Below are 24,000 nucleotides of genomic sequence, written 5' to 3' on the forward strand. Positions count from 1 at the left end.
AGGAGACACCAGGCAGGATATCTGATGGTTTTGGCATATCCATACCTCCCATTCTAGTAGTGCAGTTGTTCTTCATGCTCCTGCCCCAAGAAAATCTCCCTACCTGTCTGTGAATTCCATCCGTTCCTGTACTCATAGACTCTTTATCCTTTCTGACAAGCCTGTTCTTTCTTTTTCTTATATAATCCACTTCTCCTCTCATCTTCCTAGAGATCCTAAACATAATCAAATTAATTTAATTAAACAAACAAAAACCCAAACCCAAACTCAAACTTTATTTTCCCTTTCATGACTCTCTCATTACAGGCTAATCTCTCTTGTCCCCCTTACAGACATATGATTAGATAGTGTCCTGTACCCACTGTCTCAATTTCCTTTGCTCTTACGTACTGTTTGGTATTTGCTAACATAGCTTGCATCATTGAAATTACATGAAATAATTTTCATCAATGCTACCAGTGATGTCATGTTAATAAAGCCAATGGGTATTTTAAAAGTACTTATTTTATTTCAAATCTTTGTAACATTTAATACCGTCAACCACGGTCTTCTTAAACACTTTCCCTCCCTCCATTTTCTTGACATGCCTTTCTCCTGGTTTTCTCCTAATTCTCTGGCTACTCCTTCTGGGTATGTTTTGTAGGCTCACTTTCCTCTACTTAGTCAATAAATTTAGAGTTCTTCAATCCAAAGCCCTCTCCTTTCTCATGTTCTCTTCCTAGGTAATCTCACCACAGCCAGGGGTTAATCAACATCTTTGCTCATCTCTACCTCAAATTTCTCCTCTGAGCCATACCTACTATTCTATGTCTTATCCAATCTATTTTCCACAAGCTAACCAGAGAGCTATTTTCAAAACAAAAAGTTAATATTGTCTTTTGAGGCCCTCTTCTCCAAATTCTCCTTCTCTTGGTTTAAATTCTTCAATCATTCCCCATTGGTATTTTCCTATCCTAAGCTCTCTCCAGTCTAATCACTCAGGTCTCTTTTTGATTCATAGCAATCACTACGATTCCTTCTGTTAATCCAACACAATAATTTTACCCATGCTGTTTTCTTTCTCTTAGATGCTCTCCCTTCTCCCTTTAACTTGTTAAGTACAACTCATCCTTCAGATGTCAGTTAAAGTATTACTTCCTCGAGGAAGATTGCCCTGACCTTTCTAACTAGAATATCTGCTCACAGATGTTTGGTCTATCTCTCCTTCATACCACTCAGCCAAGTTGTCAATTTGTCTTTGTTAATGAGATTATTTGATTGATATCTGTGATCCTTCCTAAGGTCAGTTACAAGCTCTTTCTTTACTTGGAAATAAATCCCTAGTATCTACTACAGAATCTAATGCAGAATAGTAGCTCAATAAATGTTTGATGAATGAATGAATGAGTACACGATGAATTCCTCTTTCAGTTTATGTCAGTTATCAAAACATAACATCTTACCTGTAGTAAGAGTTCTATAAATAGTTGTTGAATTGTACTAAGTAGTGTACATATCTAAATGACTGAATAACATTTGAAAGGAAAAAAATAGAGTAGAATCTGAAATTTAGAATAACAGATTTATATTCAATCAACTCTGTTCATAACTATTTTCATATTGTTTCATGTGACATTTGAACAAGAGTCATGGCAATTGGTTTTATTTTGGATTAAGAAATATGCAGTTTACTCATTTATTAGAACATCTGATTAAGGTTGGCTATAGTAGTTTCTGTTTAAATTGAAATGTCACTTTGTTGTCCCTTTTAGACTGACCTGAATTGACTAGTCATTTACATTTTACATTATATTAAACCCTGTGTTCTTGGAATGGAAAAGCCACTGTTGTCACACTTTTGTAGTGTGATTTTGATGAATATATTTATCCAATTCCTCAGAAAGAGAAGTGGTTATAAAGCCTCAGTATAACATTATTCATTTTTTCCAGCTTATTCCACATTGTGTTTTTGAGAGCAGCACACATTGAGCAGTAACAAAAAGTTATTTTTTAAGGATGATTCATTTTAGCACATTTTAAAGTAATCATTAGTTTGTGACCTTTCATTAATAGAGATACAGAAACCACAGCAATAACCACTAATCACTAATTAAATTCACTGGTGGAAGAAATTTGAAAGAAACACTGTTTACATTTGCTTTGGAAGAAAATTCAAAACTATGGCAGGGCTCAGGTTAAGGTTACAAATTTTGTCTAGTCCAGGCTAGCTAATACCTAAATCGTGCACTCTGTATTAATCACCACTTCTAATTAAAATTTGAAAATATAACATTGCTTTTTTATTAAACAAAAATGAATGTGAAGTATCACTAATTAAAAAAATTATCACAGGATTGGGTTACAGAAAATCCTTTAAAATTTGCTATATTAATTTTGAAATAAATATTTTAATACAAACATTAATGAAATTATATTAAACAATTAAAAATGAATAATGAACAAAAAAAACCTTATTCCTTATATAATTATAAAGTAACAATTTCCTGACTGCTCCTCTTGGCTAGCCATATCAAAGCTCTACTCCTCCTTGCAGCTGAAGTGGTCTTAAGCACCAATTAGATCATGTCTTTTCTTTTGTTAAAGTTCTTTGATTTCTCCCTAGCATTCAGAATCAAGTCCAATTCATTCAATTAAAAATGCTGGCTCTTCACGATCTAGATAGACACTATCACTTTAGCTTTAGTTAAAACCATTTACATAAAAACACCCAACCTCTCTCTCCAGCTCCATATAACTACATACCATTTCCAAATGTTTTATATTGTGTTCTTTCTCTGGTCATTCACACATTCTGTTTGTACTCCGTGATTAAGTCTCTCCCTTTCTTGACATAATTCCTGCTTATTTTTCATATCATTTTCCAAACTGAACTAAATATTATTCAGTTCAAATATCCCCTCCTCGACGATGCTGATTTCTGATGCCCCAGTTTCTTTTAAAACCCCAGAGTACTTGTCAGCAAACCTCATTCACAGACAATAACTGTAAGCACCTATTTATGGATCTGCTTCAGGTGAAAACTGTATATACTTTGAGGACTAAATCTTTTTTAATTTAACATCTTCTGGCCCCCGGCATACTGCATTCATTTGTCAAATACTTGCCTATCCAGTGTTATGTGTCAATCTCTTAGCTTGGAGGTGTGAACACACAGGTTAGAAACACACAGCCTCATCCTTGAGGAGTGGATCATCCATAGACATACACAGTAGATATTCAACACTTAGTTGCTAATTGAAATAATAAACAAAGAAATCTCAATTTTGAAAACTGCCTGAACACAAACCTAAAAACTCTCATCACAAAATAGTGACTAGTATGACAAACTATTACAGTTTATTACAGTGTGTGATTAGATGCATGCAATCTAAATTTGTGACTATGTTTTACAGCTTTAATTTAACTTCATGGGCCAAAATTTAAATTTGGCTTCTCTGTTTTTCTAATATTAATTCCTGTAATAAATGGCATATTAAGTGTCTTGCTCATTGGGAGCTTTGGTTTCAATGATCAGGCCCTACCTAGCCACCTTGTTGATCTTCCCTTCCTAACCCAGCAGTGTACGGGTTAAAGACTAAGACAAAAATTAGTCTGATTTCTAAATTGGAACCTAGATAGAGAATTTTACAATTGGGGGTGGAAGTTGAGGTTAGTGTTGGATGGGGACAAAAATAACTTTAAGCTGCCCAGGATAGTGACTGGCTCCAAAGGCAAATGAAACACTTGTTCCTGGCAGCTTTCTAAGCCTAACAGTGGTAGACATTTGTGACATTTCTTAATAGTTTCAACAACAAAGCTTTTGTCCCAGAGTGTGATGACAGCTGCTCTGTCAATGGAAGGAGTACATCAGCTTTCTATCAGGTTACCCCCAGGCTGAGTATTTGTCTCCAGGACAACAGAGTTGCTACTACCGAAGCACATCCAAAACAGTGTGCAATGTGCAGGTATCAGGGAGGGGTGATCTTGCTACTCAAAGTAAGCCTAATGGGTAGGCACTTTGGGCATCACTTGCAGGTTCAGTATGGTCAATTTCCCATCATTGATCGGAGAGGGAAATATTTGATTCATTTCAGCCCAAAAGCATTCTCTAAATGGATGTAGATGTGATTACCCTACTCTGGAGAAAACAGACACATGCAATTTGCTGTATCTATTTCAAAATTATTTTTTTATTGTGTAACTTAACTCGGGTAGTTCTACTAGTAGGTCGTTCATCTAGGTGTGCATATAAATGTTTGAAAGAATTTATTCATATAACTCAAGGTATAGATTTTGGTGAAACTGGTCCATAATAACCCCCTTTTGTTGGTAAGTTTTACAAAAATATATGTGAGCATTTGCCTAGAAATGAAATTTTAATAGAAAGATTAACTCTTTTGTAAAGTCTTTTGTAGAGATGCTTTAACTGGAACTTTGAAGATACTTTTTTCTTTTTGTTCATGTTTGGGTGACAATGTCAGGTTACTGAGCAGAACATTTTTCTGAGTCATCTCATCCATTCAAAGATACAGAACAATCCTAATCAAGGTGACTGTATTCTGTTTGTCAAGGGGTTATGTGATAATACACAGGTGAGAAAATCCACAAATTGGATAGATCTTGGAATGAGGGGAACTCCATGATTTTGAAACCCTATTTTTTTTTTTTTCTTTTTTTGAAATCTCTCATTCTTGGATCTCTTGACTCTGTGCCACTTAATGAAACACTCATGATAGACGAGAAGTCTTTCTGTCATGCCTATAAAGAAATGCTTGATGATTTTATTAACTTAGGCAGTGCTGAAACCTCTGTTTGATGAACATTCTAATAAGGGTGCCCTCTGTGCTAGCAAAATTTAGGGAAATAACAAGGAAGAACAAAAAGATAAAAGAAAACATACTTTTGATCATAACATAGAAACATGTTGTGGGTGTCTGACTTAGATAATCACATGCTCCAAATCAGTATGCAATACATAGAATCAGACCTACAGAAAAAGAAAATCTTATTTTCAACTTGCAACTGGCAATGGCACCACAATATCATCACACTTGTAAAGCAGAATCTCCATTTTGACAATTTGTGTTATTTAAATCATAACCTGAATTATTATAATATTTTATGGTACTTGAGAATTTCTTGAATGGAATTAGGAAGCCAAACATAAAATGAGCTATTAAAAGTTTCATTTGTTCAAAGAGAAACTAATAAGCTAGTGTAGGAGTCTACAGAAATCGTTGCAGTCAAGATATGGAAATTGTTGTCTAAAGTCCATCAGCCTGTTCAGATGAAAATTATAGACTTGGTGACTAGCTATCAATAAGGAATACGTTGGAAATGGAGGAAGTGAGAATGTGCAAATGGCATACCTCTTTGCATTTGATTTGCCTTTTCATTGCACAACGAATAAAATCTCTTGTAGATGCCACTTCTGCTTACTTTAATACCATCCACTGTTTGCTTAGCCAATTCCTGCTAATCCTTTATGACCTAGTTTAGAAGACATATACTCTTGAAAGCTTCCCTTAAACCCCTCACCTGCCTCTCCAATATGCCCTGATAACTATATCTTCATTATATCATTTCTTACATTGCAATTAAATTGCCTGTTTACTTGTTTGCCCCATCGAGAGTATAACTTCCTAGAAGACAAAACTGTCGGCTTATGTGGAATTGTAACTCAGAGTTTAGCACTTAACACAGCATTTTTGAATGAATGCATTAATGAAGGTATAAATGAATGTCTGTGCTTATAATGAGAACTAGTCCTGATTTGTAAAATCACATTTAAATTATAATCTGAAATAACACATATTCTGTGGAACATCACATAATTGAGGTGGAATGTTTGACTACTGAAAAGCTGGTCATAATGCATTTGCTCGATACAGAACAGTGACAAAGTAACAATTGTTTGAGAACTCTCTGTGGCTACACAACACACGTTTGTATGTGTGTAACATATATACACCCATATTTATATATCCTAATATATATGTGGGTACTTCAAAAAGTTTGTGGAAAATGAAACTGAAAGGTAATATGAATCTTTCCACGAACTTTTTGAAGACCTATTGTATATCAGCTCCAATGATCTATATATTATGTGTGTATATCACTTATATAAAGTGAAAATATAATTGAATGATATTTTATCTTAAAATAAAATATGAAAGTCTTAAAAAGATAAATATTTATGAAATAAATTCTTATTTGATTAAATCCAAGCAGCCCTTTAAACTCACCTTTAGCCATAATTAGATGCATTTAATCGTGTTTCTTTTCTTTGGAGACGATTGCTATGCGGATATAAAAGTATTTCTATATTATTCATTTCAGAACATACATTGAATTTTATTGAAAGGTAAAATTTGCTGTAGCAAATGTTGTGATTTCAATTATAAAATATATAATATTTTCAAAAAGGTATACTGGAGGTACAAGTTTATGGTACAGTGAAATTTTGGTAAATTCACTTGATAATAAATGCATAAATTAGATTTATGTGTTACACCATACATTTGTAAATATACAATTTACAGTGCTGCCAATTACAAAAGAAAAAACATTCATCTTTGGCAATCTGTTTATGGCCTGTTGACCTTTTTTTTGTATCACTTTGAATTACTCTTAGAAAACATTTACTTTACTTTTAAAGAATGCATTTTGTTGATGTAGTCTCTGTATTAAAATATGTTTAGAATGAATATAAAACTTGGCCCTTAATGAGTTATATATCCAGTCTTATTACATCATTAAAAATAATGTAAATTTCACAATTAATTTAAATTATACATATATATATAATTGTGCTATTCCAAGTCAAGATTTCAATTACTCATTTTATGAATAAAATATATTTCCCTCAAGATAACAAGATAAGCCTATAATACTGAGTCTTTCAAAATATTTTACATCTGATTGAACATTTTATGAACTTAACAAACTCCACTATTAGGTTTATAGCACAATTATTCTTTTAATTGAGTCATTCCTCTTTTTTGATGATGTCTTTGTTATTCAATTTGCTCTGCATTTATGCAGAGTCTCTGTTTTAAATTTAAGGTAGTGGTAGTAGACACAAAAGTATCTAACAAGGTCCTTCTTTAAGTCTGAAGAGTTCCTGCACTTTGCAATGCATCAAACAGTAATTTGTAATTGACAGTTTTCTTACCTAGAGTGCTTCTCAGTCAAGTGATTGTTCTCCAAAGACAGTCAGCTGGGTAAATGTCAAAGGCTCGAAAAGTAAATTATAGTTCAAACAGCACTGATATTTCTATGAAATGGAAGAAAAGCATATTTATTTTTTAAATATAGAATTTTATTTAAAACAAGTGAAAACCTTCTATTGTGACCTTTAAGAGATTCCAAACAGTGACGAATTTGGTCATTACAAATAACCTTTTCCAGAAAGAGCTTTACCATTCGGGACTTCCATTTAGTAATATATGTGAATTAATTTTCTTCCTACAATATGACTCATGATATTAATTTTTTATGTTATCTTCTCCCTTATACTATAGTTTTAGAGAAAATTTAAAAGGGAAAAGTGTAAGGGAACAAGTAGATGGTAGTCCATCATTTTAACCTGTTTGGGAGAAATCATTTTCTGTTTTCTTCACTGTACAGAATGATATTGTATTTTTGAGAGCTGATCCACCTGACAAAAATGTTCTTTCTCCTCAATCCTACATCTTCAAAACACTGAAAACCAAGAGGATCACAGGTCTGTTTCATTGATGGGATTTCTTATGCTTTATGACAGGGTTTCTGAAAGGCAGAGTCAGGGACTACATGGTGAAACAGAAGGGATTAAAGTACTCCGAAAGACCATGTGTTTTTCCTTGGTTTAAAATCCTTGTAAAATCCTGCAGTTCATTTTATGTTTTTGCCTCTCTCCTCCTAGGAAGACTGTCCATGCTGTCTTCATTGTTAACCAGCTGCTGAACAGCAAGCTCTACGGACCACTGGGAAAACGGAGTACACCAGATTATTTGCACAACCTGATGGGTAGAGCTGGTTGTTTCCGGTAAGCTAGTACATAATAAAGGGGTGGCATTATCAAATTCCAAAAATCTTAAAGATCCCTTAAAAACAATTGTACCAGTATTCATTGGAAAGCAAAGACTAGATTTAGACCTTTTTTCTCAATAATATATGAGAAGGAGGGAACATCGTTGACCGCTTCATCTAAAATAGTAGCCACAGATTCTATCCTCTTATCCTGTTTTGTTTCTTCATAACTTCTATTATTTTTGACATTATATTTATTTTCTGTTTTCTTTCACTACAATAAAAGCTTCATTGAGGTAGGTACTTTTCTGTAAGTTCCTGCTATATCCCCAGGTGCCAGAACAGTGACTGACATACAGTAGGCACTAAATAAATATTTGTTGAATGAATGATTGAATAAAAGAATAAATACTAACTCAAAGACTTAGTTGATTTGAAACATGCTTCACCTTGATAATACATGTTTATATTCATTTTATCTTACACACTGCCAGCAACAACATACTATCTCTTCATGCCAATAACTTTGTGATCACCTGCTTAATGACTGCTTTATAGATAGATTTCTTGTCTGAAACAGTTTTTCCTAATCCAAGTCTCCTTCCACAGAAGTTGCTTGGCCTGTCCCCCTTCTCACAGGATCTGACTTCAAGGCCACAACTCAGATAGGCCTCCTGTTTTTCTTGCTTCACAAATGAGGCGCTACATGGTAAAAAAACTTGCATAGGAAGATAAATGAAAAATAACAAAATGGATGAGAGAGAGAAAGTTATCGTGAAGCCCTACATTTAGAACCAACCAAGAAAAGAAAACATGACTTGAAAAAGAAAAGTAGAACACATCCACCATCTACATGAACTACACTACATTGCATAAAAGGATTATTTTTTCATGTAGTCAGTTTGGATTCTAAAGAGCTGAGAGAAATCTACATATGAGGGTACTTCCAAAAGTTTGTGAAAAAATAGAATTAAAAGATAATCTGAATCTTTCCATGAAATTTTTGAAGAACCCTTGTTCACTTTACCCATGAGTGTGTCAAAGGGGACAATGGGAGTCACAGAAGCAATAATACAGCCTGTTATTAATGGAGCCACCAAAACATATTTTTGCTTCCTTTATATCAGTGGTGGACAGAATATTAGTTACATAAAAAATGTGTTATTTTGAACTCACAAGACACGCAACAACATGAAATTCTATTAATTTTGCAGTGCTCTTATGTAACACAGATGATATGAAAGCTAAGCTTTATTTTAATGAATAATGACCTGAGGGTTTATTTGCTTTGGTGATTAATCTGACTCCACATAGGATTTTAGGTATGTAATGAAAATCATACACTGAAAAATTATGATAAAAGTATAATAATGAATCAGAATTAGGTGAACTCTGAACAAGAGTAAAAAATTCAGACAATAAGGGCAAAAAGTTAAATATAAGATTTATATTTGACTGAGGTTCGTTACAATTCCCACACACGTTCATTAGGCACCAATTAATGCCAATTGCAAAATAAGAAGAGATAATAAACATGATAGAGACACTAACTGTAATTCCACAAATTTACTTTGTTTTAAACATCTAGGATGTTCCAGGCATTACAAGAAGCCCTGGGGATTCAAAGATAACTATCCTACTGAAACATTGGCATGTGCCCACTATGCCAGTTCTAGTGATATTACAATTAATTTTCACTTTCTCCTATTTTAAATAATTTTAATTTTACATTTTAAAATTATTTCCTAGACACATAATCACCTACTATATGTAATATTGTTTTACTGGTTAAATAGATCAAAGTCACATATACTGTAATAGTTTTACTGTGACTATTTACATCTTGACCATATAAACACCATGTAAACATAAACAATATACTTCTTAAAGGAATCATGGATTTTGTGAAATTTTATGCCTATTCTAGTTAGGGTTCTCCAGAAAGAACCAATAGGATCTATCTATCCATCTATCTGTATCTGTATCTAGAGAGAGAGATAAATATGTAGATATAGCTATATGAGGGGACTTTATTAGGGGAAATTGGCTCATGTGATTATGAAGCTGAGAAGTACCACAGTAGGCTGTCTGCAAGCTGGATGCTGGTCGCATGGCTTAGTCCAAGTCTGCAAGCCTCAGAACCAGGGAAGCCAGTGGTGTAATTCTCAGTCCAAGGACAATGGTCTTGAAAGCCCAGAGATGCCGCTGGTGTAAGTCCTGCAGCCCAAAGGCTGAAGAGTCTCGAGTTCTGATGTCCATGGACAGGAAAGCAGAGTGTGTCCCAGCTCCAGTGGACAGAGGGATTCACCTTTTTCTTTGTTTTTGTCCTCTCTGGGCTCCCATCAGATCGGATGGCACCTGCCTATAATGAGGGTGGATCTTTCCCCACTAGTCCGCTTCGGCTCACATGCTAATCTGTTCTGGAGACACTCTCACAGACACACCCCAAAATAATTCTTTACCAGGTTTCTAAGTATTCCTTAATCTAGTGAGGTTGACACCTAAAATTAATCATCATAATTCCTATAGCCATACTTTGATTTGGAAAATATTTTCTTTGAAGATGGCAGGCATGTATAATCTAAAAAATGAACATTCAAAATTATAATAATAGTGTCTGTGAAAGAGATGGATATTTTCAAAATATATGGCTAATAAGGCCGACCCCGTGGCGCACTCGGGAGAGTGCGGCGCTGGGAGCGCAGCGACGCTCCCGCAGCGGGTTCAGATCCTATATAGGAATGGCCGGTGTGCTCACTGGCTGAGTACCAGTCACGAAAAAGACAAAAAAAAAAAAAAAAAAAAAAAAAATTATATATATATATATATATATGGCTAATAAATGAAAACCAATATAATGCGGGTTCAGATAGTAGCTTAAAATAATAGTTACTACTTATTTGTGGAAATTTATTTTATGGCAAGACTGTGCTAGATGCTGTAGATACTGTCTCTAATCTAATCTCACAAGAATTTGGGGGTATTAGATATTTTCCATGTTTTACATAAAATAAATTTAGGCTTGGAGGGGTTAAGACTTGCTAGAAATCAGGGAAAACTAGAGCAGCTGTGATTTCAATTCTCAAGGTTTCCTCAAAACTCTAAAGTTATTGCTCTTTCCATTAAAGTATGCTGACTCTCAATTCTTAATTGATTGAGCTAATCAAAAATGACACTTAAAACCAAATTACTTAATAGTACCCCTTTAAAATCCTTCTTAATAATGCCGATCCCACCAATCAAATATAATCTTCCCATCTAAATACTCCAGAACTTTTTAGCATCTTTGCCTTTTTTACAAATAATTTGTTTTGTAGCATTATTATCTGTTTACCCATTTGGGCTCATTTACTAAATTGCATTGTGGGATACTGACATAAAGTTTAAGAATATATTAGGGTACAAAACACAGAAGTCTGTGTAAGCCTTTGTCCTCAGCCAACTCAGAATTTCAGAAAGACATTTACATATTAGTTTATCCCAACCAAACTTAATACTGGTTATATGATCTTAAAATCTTTCTTTTTTTTACAGTCCTGCCTGGATCACAAAGGTGCCTTAGCTCACACATCTAATGACATTATAAGTCATGCACCTTATAACGACATCTCAGTAAAGGATGGACTACGTACATGATGATGGTCTCATAAGATTCTAATGGAGCTGAAAAATTTCTATCGCCCAGTGATGTCATAGCCTTTGTATTACAATTGCCTCCAATATTTAGTACGGTAACATGCTGTACAGGTCTGTAGCCTATGAGCAATAGGTCATACCATATAGCCTAGGTGTGTAGTAGGCTATACCATCTAGGTTTATGTAAGTACACTCTATGATTGCACAAAACAAAATCACCTGATGACACATTTCTCAGAACATATTCCTGTTGTTAAGCAATTCATGACTGTATGTGAATCTCCCTAAACAAGAAGGAACATTTTTACTTGGTCTTGCATGTAAGCATACAAATCCTCCGAATATGTGGAAGTCTTCTTGTGGTAGGCACAATAATAACCCTACCCTACCCAAAGATGTCTATCTCCTAATCCTCAGAACCTACGATTATGTTATGTTGCATGGCAAAGTAGAGTTATGATTAGAGATAGAATTAATGTTACTAGTCAGCTGACTTTAGGGAGATTATTCTGTATTATGCAGTAGGTCTAATTTAATTGCAAAGGGAAGAGAGAGGGAAATGTGACTATGGTATGCATCAGAGTGATGTGATGTGAACAAGACTGGACAGGCCATTTTCAGCTTTGAAGATGGTGTCAGGGAACATGAACCAAAGAATGTTGGCTTGTGCTAGAACCTGGAAAGGCAAGAAAATAGATTCTCATCTACAGCATCCAAAAAATAATAGAGTCCTTGCAACACCTTGATTTTAGCTCAGTGAGACTCATTTTGGACATCTAAACTACAAAACTGGAAGAAAATAAATTTGTTTTGTTTTAAGCTACAAAGTTTGTAGTAATTTGTTATAGCAGCCACAGAAAATTAATGCACCTCTCTTGGCTGCTGTTTCTTCTAGAACCAAACACAATTTTGGTAGGTAGATGTCAGTTAGTGTATATCATTGTGTCAAATTCACACTTCCTTTCTTACTTTTTTTTTGTGCATTTCTTGTCTTATTAATACTTCCTTCTCTGGAAGACCAGTAAAGAGATATTTTTCCACAATTAAGGTCTGAACTTGTCCTGGAGCTACAGGTCATGGTTACAAATCTTGATTATGTCCTCTGAGAATCTATTTTATTCTTCCCTGTTGTTTGTCTTGAGCATAGTTTTTTGATTGAATGAAAAACAGAATAAATATAGGAATAGCTTCATGTTTATCCTCCTAGAGTAGTACAAGTGTGAATGTTTCCTCACAGGACAAAAGGTCCATTCCTGCTTTTTCCAATGAAATAAATGAGTTTCCTCAGAAATTTTCATATTTGAATTACTTCAACCTTAAAGTGTTTGTGTTTTTTAATTTTTCAGAAAAAAATACAAATAAGAACATCATAGTAAGTTTTCTATCCAAACAACACTGAGAAGACACAAGAAAATTTTCAATTTCTGCATCTATTATCCCAAGCCCAATTATACTCCCCAAACAAATTAAATTTCCAAGCTAGATCAATATTGCTGTTATATTCCAGGAACAGTTATCAAGTTATACAGGAAGAGAGAGGTTTTAGTTCTGAAAGGGAAGGTTTTGGTTCTACTAGCATGCTCTTCAGCCTGTGCAATGTCTATGGAAAACTCCTTTTAATTTAAATGCATTTGAGAAAAATCCACAATCAAGATTTTTACTTTTACAAAATTCTTTCAGTATTCCTGGGAAGCTTTTATCGATGCATACTACCTCCTCTCCCTGTGTGTACCACTGAAGACACTACCAACTGCTCAGAATTGAGAGGTGGAACTGTCGTTTTCCATTACCCTTTGGCATTTCCACTCTTTTCAAGCCAACCCAGCTGTGCTTTTACAGTATTTTGTTTGCTTTTCAGATTGGCCTCTTGTCCTCGCCACTAAATACAGAGTAAACATTATTTGCTCGTTAAAGGTATAATTATTTTTGTTTCTACTTGCCCTTTGGAATAAACATACATATCTTAGCATCTTCCTTCGAGTTACATTCAGGGAGTTATGGTAAGAGATATGAAGTCTATGGCTTTTGAATGAAAATGCACCTATCGTTTATGTGAAACATCTCAGTTTCCCTTCCCTCAGGTAGGTAGAACCCTACAGAAGGAATCTTTCTGTTAGGAATCCAGCACCTAACTCAGGCTTGCAGTCTATTTCTTGTTCACCTTATTGGTGTGTGGGTCATTTTCTCTGTATTGTCCTCTAAGCCTCCCCAAAGTTTTACGTCACGGCACGTGAAATACATGTTTCTGCATATAATAGCTCTGTTTCCTTGAAAGTTACTGAAACAGAATTCAAATATGGTATGCTGTCAATGCTTCTCAAATTGAAACAAGTTTTTAAAAAAATAATTCCTAGGAGCAGATGCTCCAGTCATGAAAATGGGGGGGTGATAAGTGCTCTATGCCACAGTTTAGGAGTACCTCTCAATATTTTCTTGGAACTGGGCCTTTTTGGAAGAGTTTTTCAAGATGACCGTCTGAGACTGTGCCTCCGTGATCTTTTTGTATCCCTTTGGAATGGAGTCAACACTTCGTTTTTCTAGTTCAAGCATTAAAATGAGTTATACTTAGATTTACGTTCTTATATTAAAATTTGTATCAAGCATGGCCTTTTCTAATCCCAGTTCAGTAAACATATCTTTTTTCATTTTATTTTCTGAAAATTGTTTTCTTTGAATTGATTTTTCTCTCACTGAGTTTTGAGCGAAGTTTATTTTCCGATACATAATTCCTAGATTATGCATTTTAAATTCTTCCTTTTGCACCTTTTTTTTTTTTTTTGGCAAAATTTCATGTCTTTTTCCTCTCTACCTAATTTCAATAAGGTAATTTGTCCCCTTTAAATTAAAGATTTGTATTTGTCTTCATCTTTATTCTTAAAATCTATCACTCCCTTGTGGTTGTAGTACCTGAAACCCATAACCATGCTAAGAATTTCTATAATTCTGAATCGAGAGCCATTTGAAATCAGGTAATGGTGGTGAATTATGCCTTCAGGGAGCCTCTGAATAGAGCATTGTAGATAAACCAGGGAGCAAACATGGATCACACTACCTGCTAAATTAATGACTAGTCAAAATCCCACTGTACTTTCATTAACTCATTCCATTCATTTTTTAATTTAACAAACAATTCAATTGTGGAAGATAAAACATTTTTTTTCAAAGTCAGGTTGCGGCAAACTTTATGAAAAATTAATAAATCAAATTTATCAAAGAGAATAGAGCATGATGGGCCAGGAAAGTGACTTTTCTATAGTGTGGTCAAAAAAGGCCTCTTTGTTACTTTTGAACAGAAAAGTGGATAATATGAACACCTTGGTAACAACTTTCCAGACAGAGGAAATAGCTTTTGGATGCTTGTGGCACAGGAAAGAATGAGAGGTGGGAGAATGGTAGATAATGGCATTAGAGAGAATGGAGGAAGGAGGCGTAAGAGGCAACCCCCTAAGAGCAGAGCTCTTGAGCAGTCTAGACTGGAGTCAGGTTTTCTTCTCCTTGTCCAATCTAAACCTTGAGGTCCGTACACTCACATGTTTCTTAGGAGCCCAACCAGCATAAGAACAATTATTAGAAGCCAAGGTATTTGGCTCATCATAGAGTCATGAAAAGAGAGTGGTGTGTAGAAAGCAGCAATGACAAGTGGGCACAATAGAACCCTGTCTCCCCCCACTAGATATGTGACTTACTGGAAAGTGAGTTCCCTTAGGAAGGAGTGTAGATGAAGAGACCAAATATGTATTCTTCAATTTCATCATGAAGAGAGCAGTGTAGAAATCTCTCCCTCAATGAAAAGTGTATTTAGGAAGAGAATTATTCCCTGTCAATACTTACCAATGCAGCTCATCATTTTGAAAGTTATCTGATGTATGGGAGATGCCTTGGCATAAATCTATGTAACACTTTTTAAAAGTTTGCCAATGATGCTTATATTATCAGGACAGCTTTGCTTCAGACCTGTGCATAATAAGACTTCTGAAAGGTCATTAATTGTGAAATATTAACATAAAATAATATTTTACATAATTCCTGACAAAAGGTATAGTTATAGTTTACTGACTGTTACTATATTAAGAATTATTTTTACAATTAATTTTCTAGACACTTGATGAAAATAATCTCAGGCATATGTAAAGATTATAAGTCTTAAAATCAATTCTGGGTCAATTTTTTTGTTATCTACTTTTAAATCTCTATTGAAAATTATTCATTACAATAATATTAACCTCCATATCTCTAACAATAGAGATCTCAACCCCATAGATGAACTAGTCTCATAAAAAATTTAATAGATGACATGGTAACATGACCACTGCTCAACACACAAACTTCAAACCAGTTGTTTTAACTGGATTCTGATTGTTTCGGGTGAATTGCAGATTTAATCATAAGTTTTTTTGTTTTGATCACAGAAAAGAAAAAGACGTCAATAAATGTTACTTTTTTTCAAATAAAAAAGGTTACTTGTTTCTATTTATTAGAAAAAAAACTTGATAAAAATTCTCACCAAATAGATGGATATAGAAAAAATTTCTTATAATATTACCACATTCAAAAAAGTTATTAATAATTCTATGTTCTTCCAGATGTATTTTGACATATATAGTTTTATAATAAAATGGAATAGTAAAGAGCATATTTCTTCAGATACTTTTATTTTCACAATACAATATAATGTGGTCCTATTTCCATGTAAATAAATATATAACTATGTTATCTTGTAAGTTACTTATTCCTATAGTAGACATTTTAAGGAATATATATATATACATATACACACGCACATATATATCAAATATAGTGGGCATATTACATGGATTTTTTACATTTTATGTAACCATATTATTATAAAAGAACTGTAGTGAACATTCATGCACAGTAATTTTTGCAGGCTTTTTATTGGGGGGTGGTATGGAAGGAGAAAATTATTCTTAGAAAAATTATTTATGTTTTATAATTTGGGGTACTTATCATCAAATTTTCCTACAAAAACTTTGTATAAATTTTTCTTTCCACTATTCATCTATGAGAGTACTTAGTACAAGACTGATTATGCTGGAAAATATCATTAATTTCCTCATCATACAAGTAAAGGTAGCTAAATGTTTTCTACAAAATGACTAGAATAGGACTGTTAAATCTTTCTGAAAACTTAATTCTTATTAACATTTTAATTATAAAAATAAAATGATTTCTCACTTCATTTTCTATTTCTTTGGTTGATAGTTTAAATATCTTTATATTTTTGAGCAATGCCTTTTAAAATTTTTCTGAAATGTTTTTCACTTATTTATAAGGGTTTTTATATTTAATTTTAAATACTCTTTATATATTAAGGATATTCACTTTAGTTTGTGAATTCTATTATATTGTTTTCTGCTTGACTATGCCATTTTTGTTAAACCATAATTCTGCATCTGTAATATGCAAATCTAAACCACAGTTGGCCTTCTGTATCTGTGGGTTCTTCATCTGTGAATACAAAGGGTCAACTTTTCCATCTTTCCTTGATTGAACAGCAGGTGTGGAATCTGCGAATACCTAAAGTGGACAGAAATACTCCATTTTGTATAAGGGACTTGAGTATCCATGGGTTTTTTGTCCTGAAACCAATTCCCCGGTGATATCCATGGACAACTGCAATTCTATGATAATAATTCTTCATATTGCTGCCTCTGTTGAGATCCTATGATAAGGTTTGCTTTTCATATTTTACTGTGGATAAATCCTACCAAATTACCAAAGATTTTAGTTGTCCTTATAAGATACCTGATTCTGTAAACATATGATTCGTTACAAATACTATAGATAATCTTTATATTTTCTTGACTTACAAATATGTTCTGTCAAAAAATATAAAGAAACGATAATAATTCTCATTTCTTGAATCTTATTCATTAAATTATTGATCTATTTTTTAGCATTAATTATCAGAATTCTCTACTATGTAGTCTACACTCCCTGGAATATAGTGTCTATTCCTATCACTGGCTACCTGGTGAAAAAATTTTGGATCTCTTATCTGTTTTCAACCCACTCTGGCACTTTGTCACGTAAGTGTATTACATGTGTATCATATATATATATGTGTGTGTGTGTGTGTGTGTATACACACACACACATTTTTTTTTTCTCAGAAATATCTTCACTTTTAGGTTCACTCTTAGTTTGCTTCTACTAAGTCATCTTCAGTTACTTAAATGCTTTCATCTGTCTTCTCATTTCTCTTAACATCTTAAATGACTATGTGGGTTCAACTACCACTCCTGGGCAGTTGATTCTGGGTAGCTGATTCTGAAATCTCTAGCCTTAAACTATGTCTTAATATCTCTTTGGAGGCCTATTTAATAAATTTTGAATAAAATTAATGAATGAATAAATAAATGGGGTAGTAGCACACAACTTGGAATTAGAGAAACTTTGATTTGAGGAACTGCTAAAGCATTTATTCATTCAACAGCTATTTATTGGGCATTTACTATTAACAAAGCAATGTGCCAGGGGTTGGGGTTGTATTGGCAAATAAATAATATATGAGACCTAGAAAAAAAATCACATTACTGCTTAGCTTACTTAGTTGCAAGGTAAGATTTATACTGGTTTCTTACATAAAGGGTTTTTTGAACTTTAAAACATATAATCCATGTTGTGTATGTCTACTTATATACACATGCTATTGTTAAATAAAACAAAATATAAAAATGCACATCTTTTCCAAATAATTTTCCAAAGTAATTTGAGAAAAGGAGTGAAGTAAACTTTGAATAATTATTCAGACAAAATACTGGAATTCTTTAATATAAACATAATGTGATCTGAATTCAGGATGAGCCAAAATAGATTCCTCTTCTGTAGTTTGAAAATTCTCTTACATGCAAAGTCATATTCCTTGGTAAAATTTCCATAATAAAATAATGGTCACCAAGGAATGTAAGAATGAAGTTCTCTCAATAGCTAATTTACACACCTGACTTTTAGCCACCCAATTCAGGATCCATTCATATGCACACTTACACTTCCATCTCCTCTAAAATGGAAATAGAGTGGACGAATTGCTCCACCGTTGACCCGTTGACCATGAATAAGATCAGTAAATGTTTATAAGTCTCACACATGTGTTTTATATTCAAACAGACTAGTAAGTAACCAAAGAGTTGTCAAAGTCCTCAACCCCATTCATTGTGCCACTGTGGACTGGGATTTGGAAAGACATTTTCTCAAATTTCTTCATACATGAACTGAGAATGATCATATTTTGCACACCTCTCTCTATTCCTACAGGTAGGAAAGATCAGAGATTATTAGATGCAGACAGTATGCAGTTAATTTCTTTTGTTATATTTTTACCTTAAACCAGTCCTGTCGCCACTAAAATTATACTCCCTTAAAATGAACTATTTATTTTTCTGATTAGAAAAGAAATAAATTTTAATAATGAGAAACTATAAAGAAAGGAACGATAGAACAAAAGGGGAAAAAGCTAAAAAAGAAAAAAAAATAGCAAATAGGCAAAAGGTATCATCCATCTGTTATTTTTTTTCAAATCAAGAAACCAATCCTCTAGCATAAAGAATAAAATTAGAACAAGTGCAAATAATTGATATCTGATTCATTTGTCATATAAAACAGTTTAATAAAAAGATCCTAATTCTTTGGAAGGAATGAAATATAAGGAAAAAATAGGGATAACTAACAATGCAAATAATAAGGTGTTAGATACACACACACACACACACACACACACACACACACACACACACACACACACACACACACACACACACACACACCCCGAAAAGATATACAGTTATGTGCTGCTTAATGTTGGGGACACATTCTGAAAAATGCATCATTAAGCGTTTTGTTGCTGTGTGGACATCAAAGAGTATATTTACACAAACTTAAATGGTATAGCCTACTACACAGCTAAGCTATATGATATAGCCAATTGCTCCTAGGCTACAAACCTGTACAGCATTTACAGTACTGAACACTGTAGGCAATTGTAACACAATGGCTATGATGTTAATAGGTGATAGGAATTTTTCAGCTCCATTATAAACCTAAGGGACCACCATCATATATGTGGACTGTCTTTGATTGAAATGTAGTAATGCCTTGTATGACTATATATGCATACATATACACTTTAATATATAATATATATTTATGTATACATGTACATTTTATATATTATGTATTATATATACATTTTATGTATGTTTATATACAAACATATTTTATGTGTATGTATACACATATATTTCTATGCACACTCACATAGTGTGATTCAGCTGCCGCTTGAGAAATAGATAAAAGGTGGATGTATAGAGATCAATATCAAAGTACGGTGTTTTTGTTTGTTTGTTTTGCAAACCACAATTTTAATTGCCTCTGTTGATTGACTGCCCTGATCATGAAAGTAAGATAAACCACTACACCTGCCAGAGCCAGCTGTTGGTCACTAAGAAATGCAAAGATAAAAAGAGGATAATGATAGAAATCAGGGAAATGGAAAAGGCAGAGAATCGAAGAAATGTCTAATGCAACTATCTGGTGGAGATCTGGGACTTTGGCATCTGTTAATCTTCCTTTTTTGAGAAAGAAGGAGATAGGATATTAAGAGAGAGGTGAGAGATAGAGAAAAATGAAAGAGGGAAGAAACTTAAAACATATTATACAACATTGAGGTTTTAGATTGTAGAGAATTTTATAATTCACATTATTTCCTGCAACTCATTGTACTTCTTCCTTTCTGACAGGTGTTCAGTAGCTCACTACGACTATTGAGAAGTCAACACAGGGAACAAGTTATATAGCTGGAGGAACCTCTATCAAATCAATGCAATAGTTACAATCATGCAGTTAAAAATCGTGCTGATTCTAAATAGATATTTTGAGAAGGATTAAGCCCATATGGTCATGCTTCAAGTTCTATAACTTTTTCTTGGCTTAAAATGATCCCACTTAAGAAATTATAAATTGATTTTTTATATTAAGAAAATAAATTCAACCTGAAGAGATAATTTGGTAGAAATTTGCCTTTCAAAAATATCGGTGAAAAAGAGGGCATGACATTTATAAGGGCAACTCCTACTCAGTTTGTAGCAGTGTATATTACTGCCCATCACTATTTGAAAATAAGTGGACCATCCCAGGAAAATCATTGGTATTAAAGAAAAAGGGTAATTAGGTCAGTATAACCCTTATTCAGAAATGTCCATCCCCAAAGTTATATCATATATGCCTTTTATTTGTTCTTGGGCTCTGAAATATTGATTTATTTAAATCATTTTGTTTTTCCTTTCTCACTGTACATCAGAAATAGAATGAAGCTTGATTTTCTTAAGCCAGTGGTTCTCAAACTGTAGACCCCAAATAGCATAACATCATCTGGGAATTCTTTAGAAATGCAAATAATTGGGCCTGATCCCAGTCTTACTGAAAAAAAACTTTTGGGGGTGAGATCAAGAAATGCCTATTTAGCAATTTTTTTTTTGGGGGGGGGAGGTGGGTGCGGCTGGCCAGTACAGGGATCTAACCCTGGACCTTGGTGTTTATTGGCATCACACTCTAACCAGCTGAGCTAATCATGTGAAATAAGCCAGGTACAGAAAAATAAATACTGCATGTCCTCACTCATAAGTGTGTGCTAAAAAAAAAGAAAGAAATTAAATGAGTGAATAAATAAATAGAGAAGAAAGAAAGAATGAATGAAAGAAACCATAATCATAATCATACATCGAACTTTCAGAAGGAGAGAACAGAACTGTGGTTACTAGAGGTGGGAATGAGGGAGATATAGGTTAATGGACACAAAACAGCTAGTTAGAAAAAATAAGTTCTATTGATGTATAGTTGAGGTAGGCGTCTATAATAATCATTAATTTACTGCATGTTATCAAATGGCTAGAAGAGAAGAGATTGAATGTCCTCAACATAAAGAAGTGATTATGTTTTGTAATGATGAATATGGTAATTGTCCTATTTGATCATCATACATCGTGCATAGGTATTGATATTCAACTCTTTACTCCACAGATATGTATAATCAATTATATTTCAATAAAAATACATTTGAATATATATATATAAAAGAAATGCCTATTTAAAATATAATTTTCATGTTCACTAAAGTTTGAAAACCACAGGCTCAAGCATTATTGCTTTTCTTTTTAAGAATCTTTCTCTTTCAGCATGTTTCTGAAAATGCCTAACATTGAAAATTCCCTAGAGGCCAAAATGAGTCTTGCATTAAGGTGTGCCAGGTGATGGCCTTAGGCAACCTATTCATGATCCTGACAAAATTCACATACTGCCACGCCTTGTACCCTTCATGGGTACTAACGTCCCTGCTTCATGCTCACAACATGGCTCCTGAAAACCAAATTATACCTTGTAAATTCGTAGCTTTTTGAAAAATAGAACTATACGGTTTAGGGGCATTTTATTTGCAGAATTTGTTTACAAATAAGAACTCAAGAAATATCTGTATGAACATGTAAAATATAAACCAGTTGCAGTACTACGTCACTGGAACTATGGTTATTGCAAACTGCTCTATGATAAATGTACATCATTGAATTCCACTCAGGTAAATCAGGCAATAAGTGAATTCAGTCAGACAGAATTTTTCCATGTCTTTGTTATCTATAGTTAAGGAATGCAATTTATTTCTAAATGCTATCAGAACTAACTTACAAAATTGGGACTAGAAGTCAGCATGGCTCTTAAGCAACTAATTTCAATTGCAAAAGTGATTTGCCCATAGTAGGTAACTAGAATGCAGTTAAAATATCTGTGATCATGCCATAAGACAAGAAATCGTTTGAATAAGGAATACAAAAGGTGTGACTTAGAGCAATGCAACTTGTTTTTTCTCAAGTCTTACCGTTAGATCCTCTTACACTAGTGAAACATTTAAAGAGGTTTCATCCCAGAAACACATGCATATTTTGCTTACACTTATTTGACTACAGTAGTGTTTGGTAACAAGACCATGAGTGTTAAACTTTTTTATAGCTACTTTAAATATATCCTTCTGACCTGTCAATAATGTGTACCAGAGGTGATTTAAATACTCTTCAGGAAATCCCAATTACTTGAATCTCTTCAAAAAAAGGCACTGTTTTGATGAATACACATTTAATATTTATCCAAAATTTAAAAATTATTTAAATTTGGTGCATCCCATGACTTAGAATTACTAATTAATTTGATGTAAAACTTTTTAATATGTTTCATAATTTTTAATAAGATTTACATTTGTGGAATGTATTAAATTTCTGCTGAAACTCAATTATAAATTGCTGATGTAGACAACAGAAGAATATGTATTTAGTAAGTATATCTCAGATATATTTTGTTAATTAGGATAAAATCATTTATTATATTTCAATTATTTTTCAAACAATTTAGTGTGATTTAGAAATTAATTGAATGTGACAATGAGTTTAAGAGTGTTGATCAACACCTATAGTTTTGACACTGCCGCAGAAAGCCACATTTTTGTTTGTTTAATTTAGTGAAATTAGGAGGTACAGATCTGTCACGTAATTAAACTTGTAACAGAAATATAAAACATTACACCTGTTAAATTATTGTCAATAATTACATAATAATAGGAATAATAAAGCAAGAATTGTAGTTACTGGTATAATTAAATTTTATAAATTAATCACAGTAAGTAATCAACCGCACCAGTCCTCCAGACAGAAACCTTGAGAGATTTCATGAAATTAGCATCTCAGATGTTCTAGTATTGTTAGATTAAGAAAGTATGCTTAAACTTGTGGTCAAAAAGTTAAAAGTGGTAGAAGCTAAGTTATGGAGAGAATGTCCCATAAATATAGCTGTGGAGCTAATCCTTAAAATGTAAAAGAGTTAGCCTCCAGGCATTATGACAAAGCTTATAATGCCACATTATTTAAATTTAGGACTGCCATCACTCTTTAATCTAGGAACTTTCTGTGTGATGATGGCTATATGAATAAAGTACACCACTGGATTTCAGGATAAAAGAAAAAAATTGTGAGGAGATGTTAAAGGTATTGATCATAAAGCACTGACATGAATTCACCCTGATTTTAAAATCAGTCCCAGATAAATATGTTGAAGGACAAGAAACAATACATCAACCTTTCATCTAGCCAAATAATAAGGTTGATATCAATGATAAAATAAATCCATAGACAATTTCTAAACTTTATTTTTCTTTAAGCCTAAGATTTTCCTTCCTGGAATTGAAATAACTTTGGAAAATTAAATGTCATTGGAAAAAAATTAAAATATTTTTCCCATCTTTCAGTCTTGCCTATTTTTCCAATCTCTGAATCAATTTCTCCAGAGCTGAAATGATTTGGCCTTAAAATGTAG

This window comes from Cynocephalus volans, chromosome 8 (assembly GCF_027409185.1).
Source record: "Cynocephalus volans isolate mCynVol1 chromosome 8, mCynVol1.pri, whole genome shotgun sequence".
In the NCBI taxonomy this organism is placed as follows: Eukaryota; Metazoa; Chordata; class Mammalia; order Dermoptera; family Cynocephalidae; genus Cynocephalus; species Cynocephalus volans.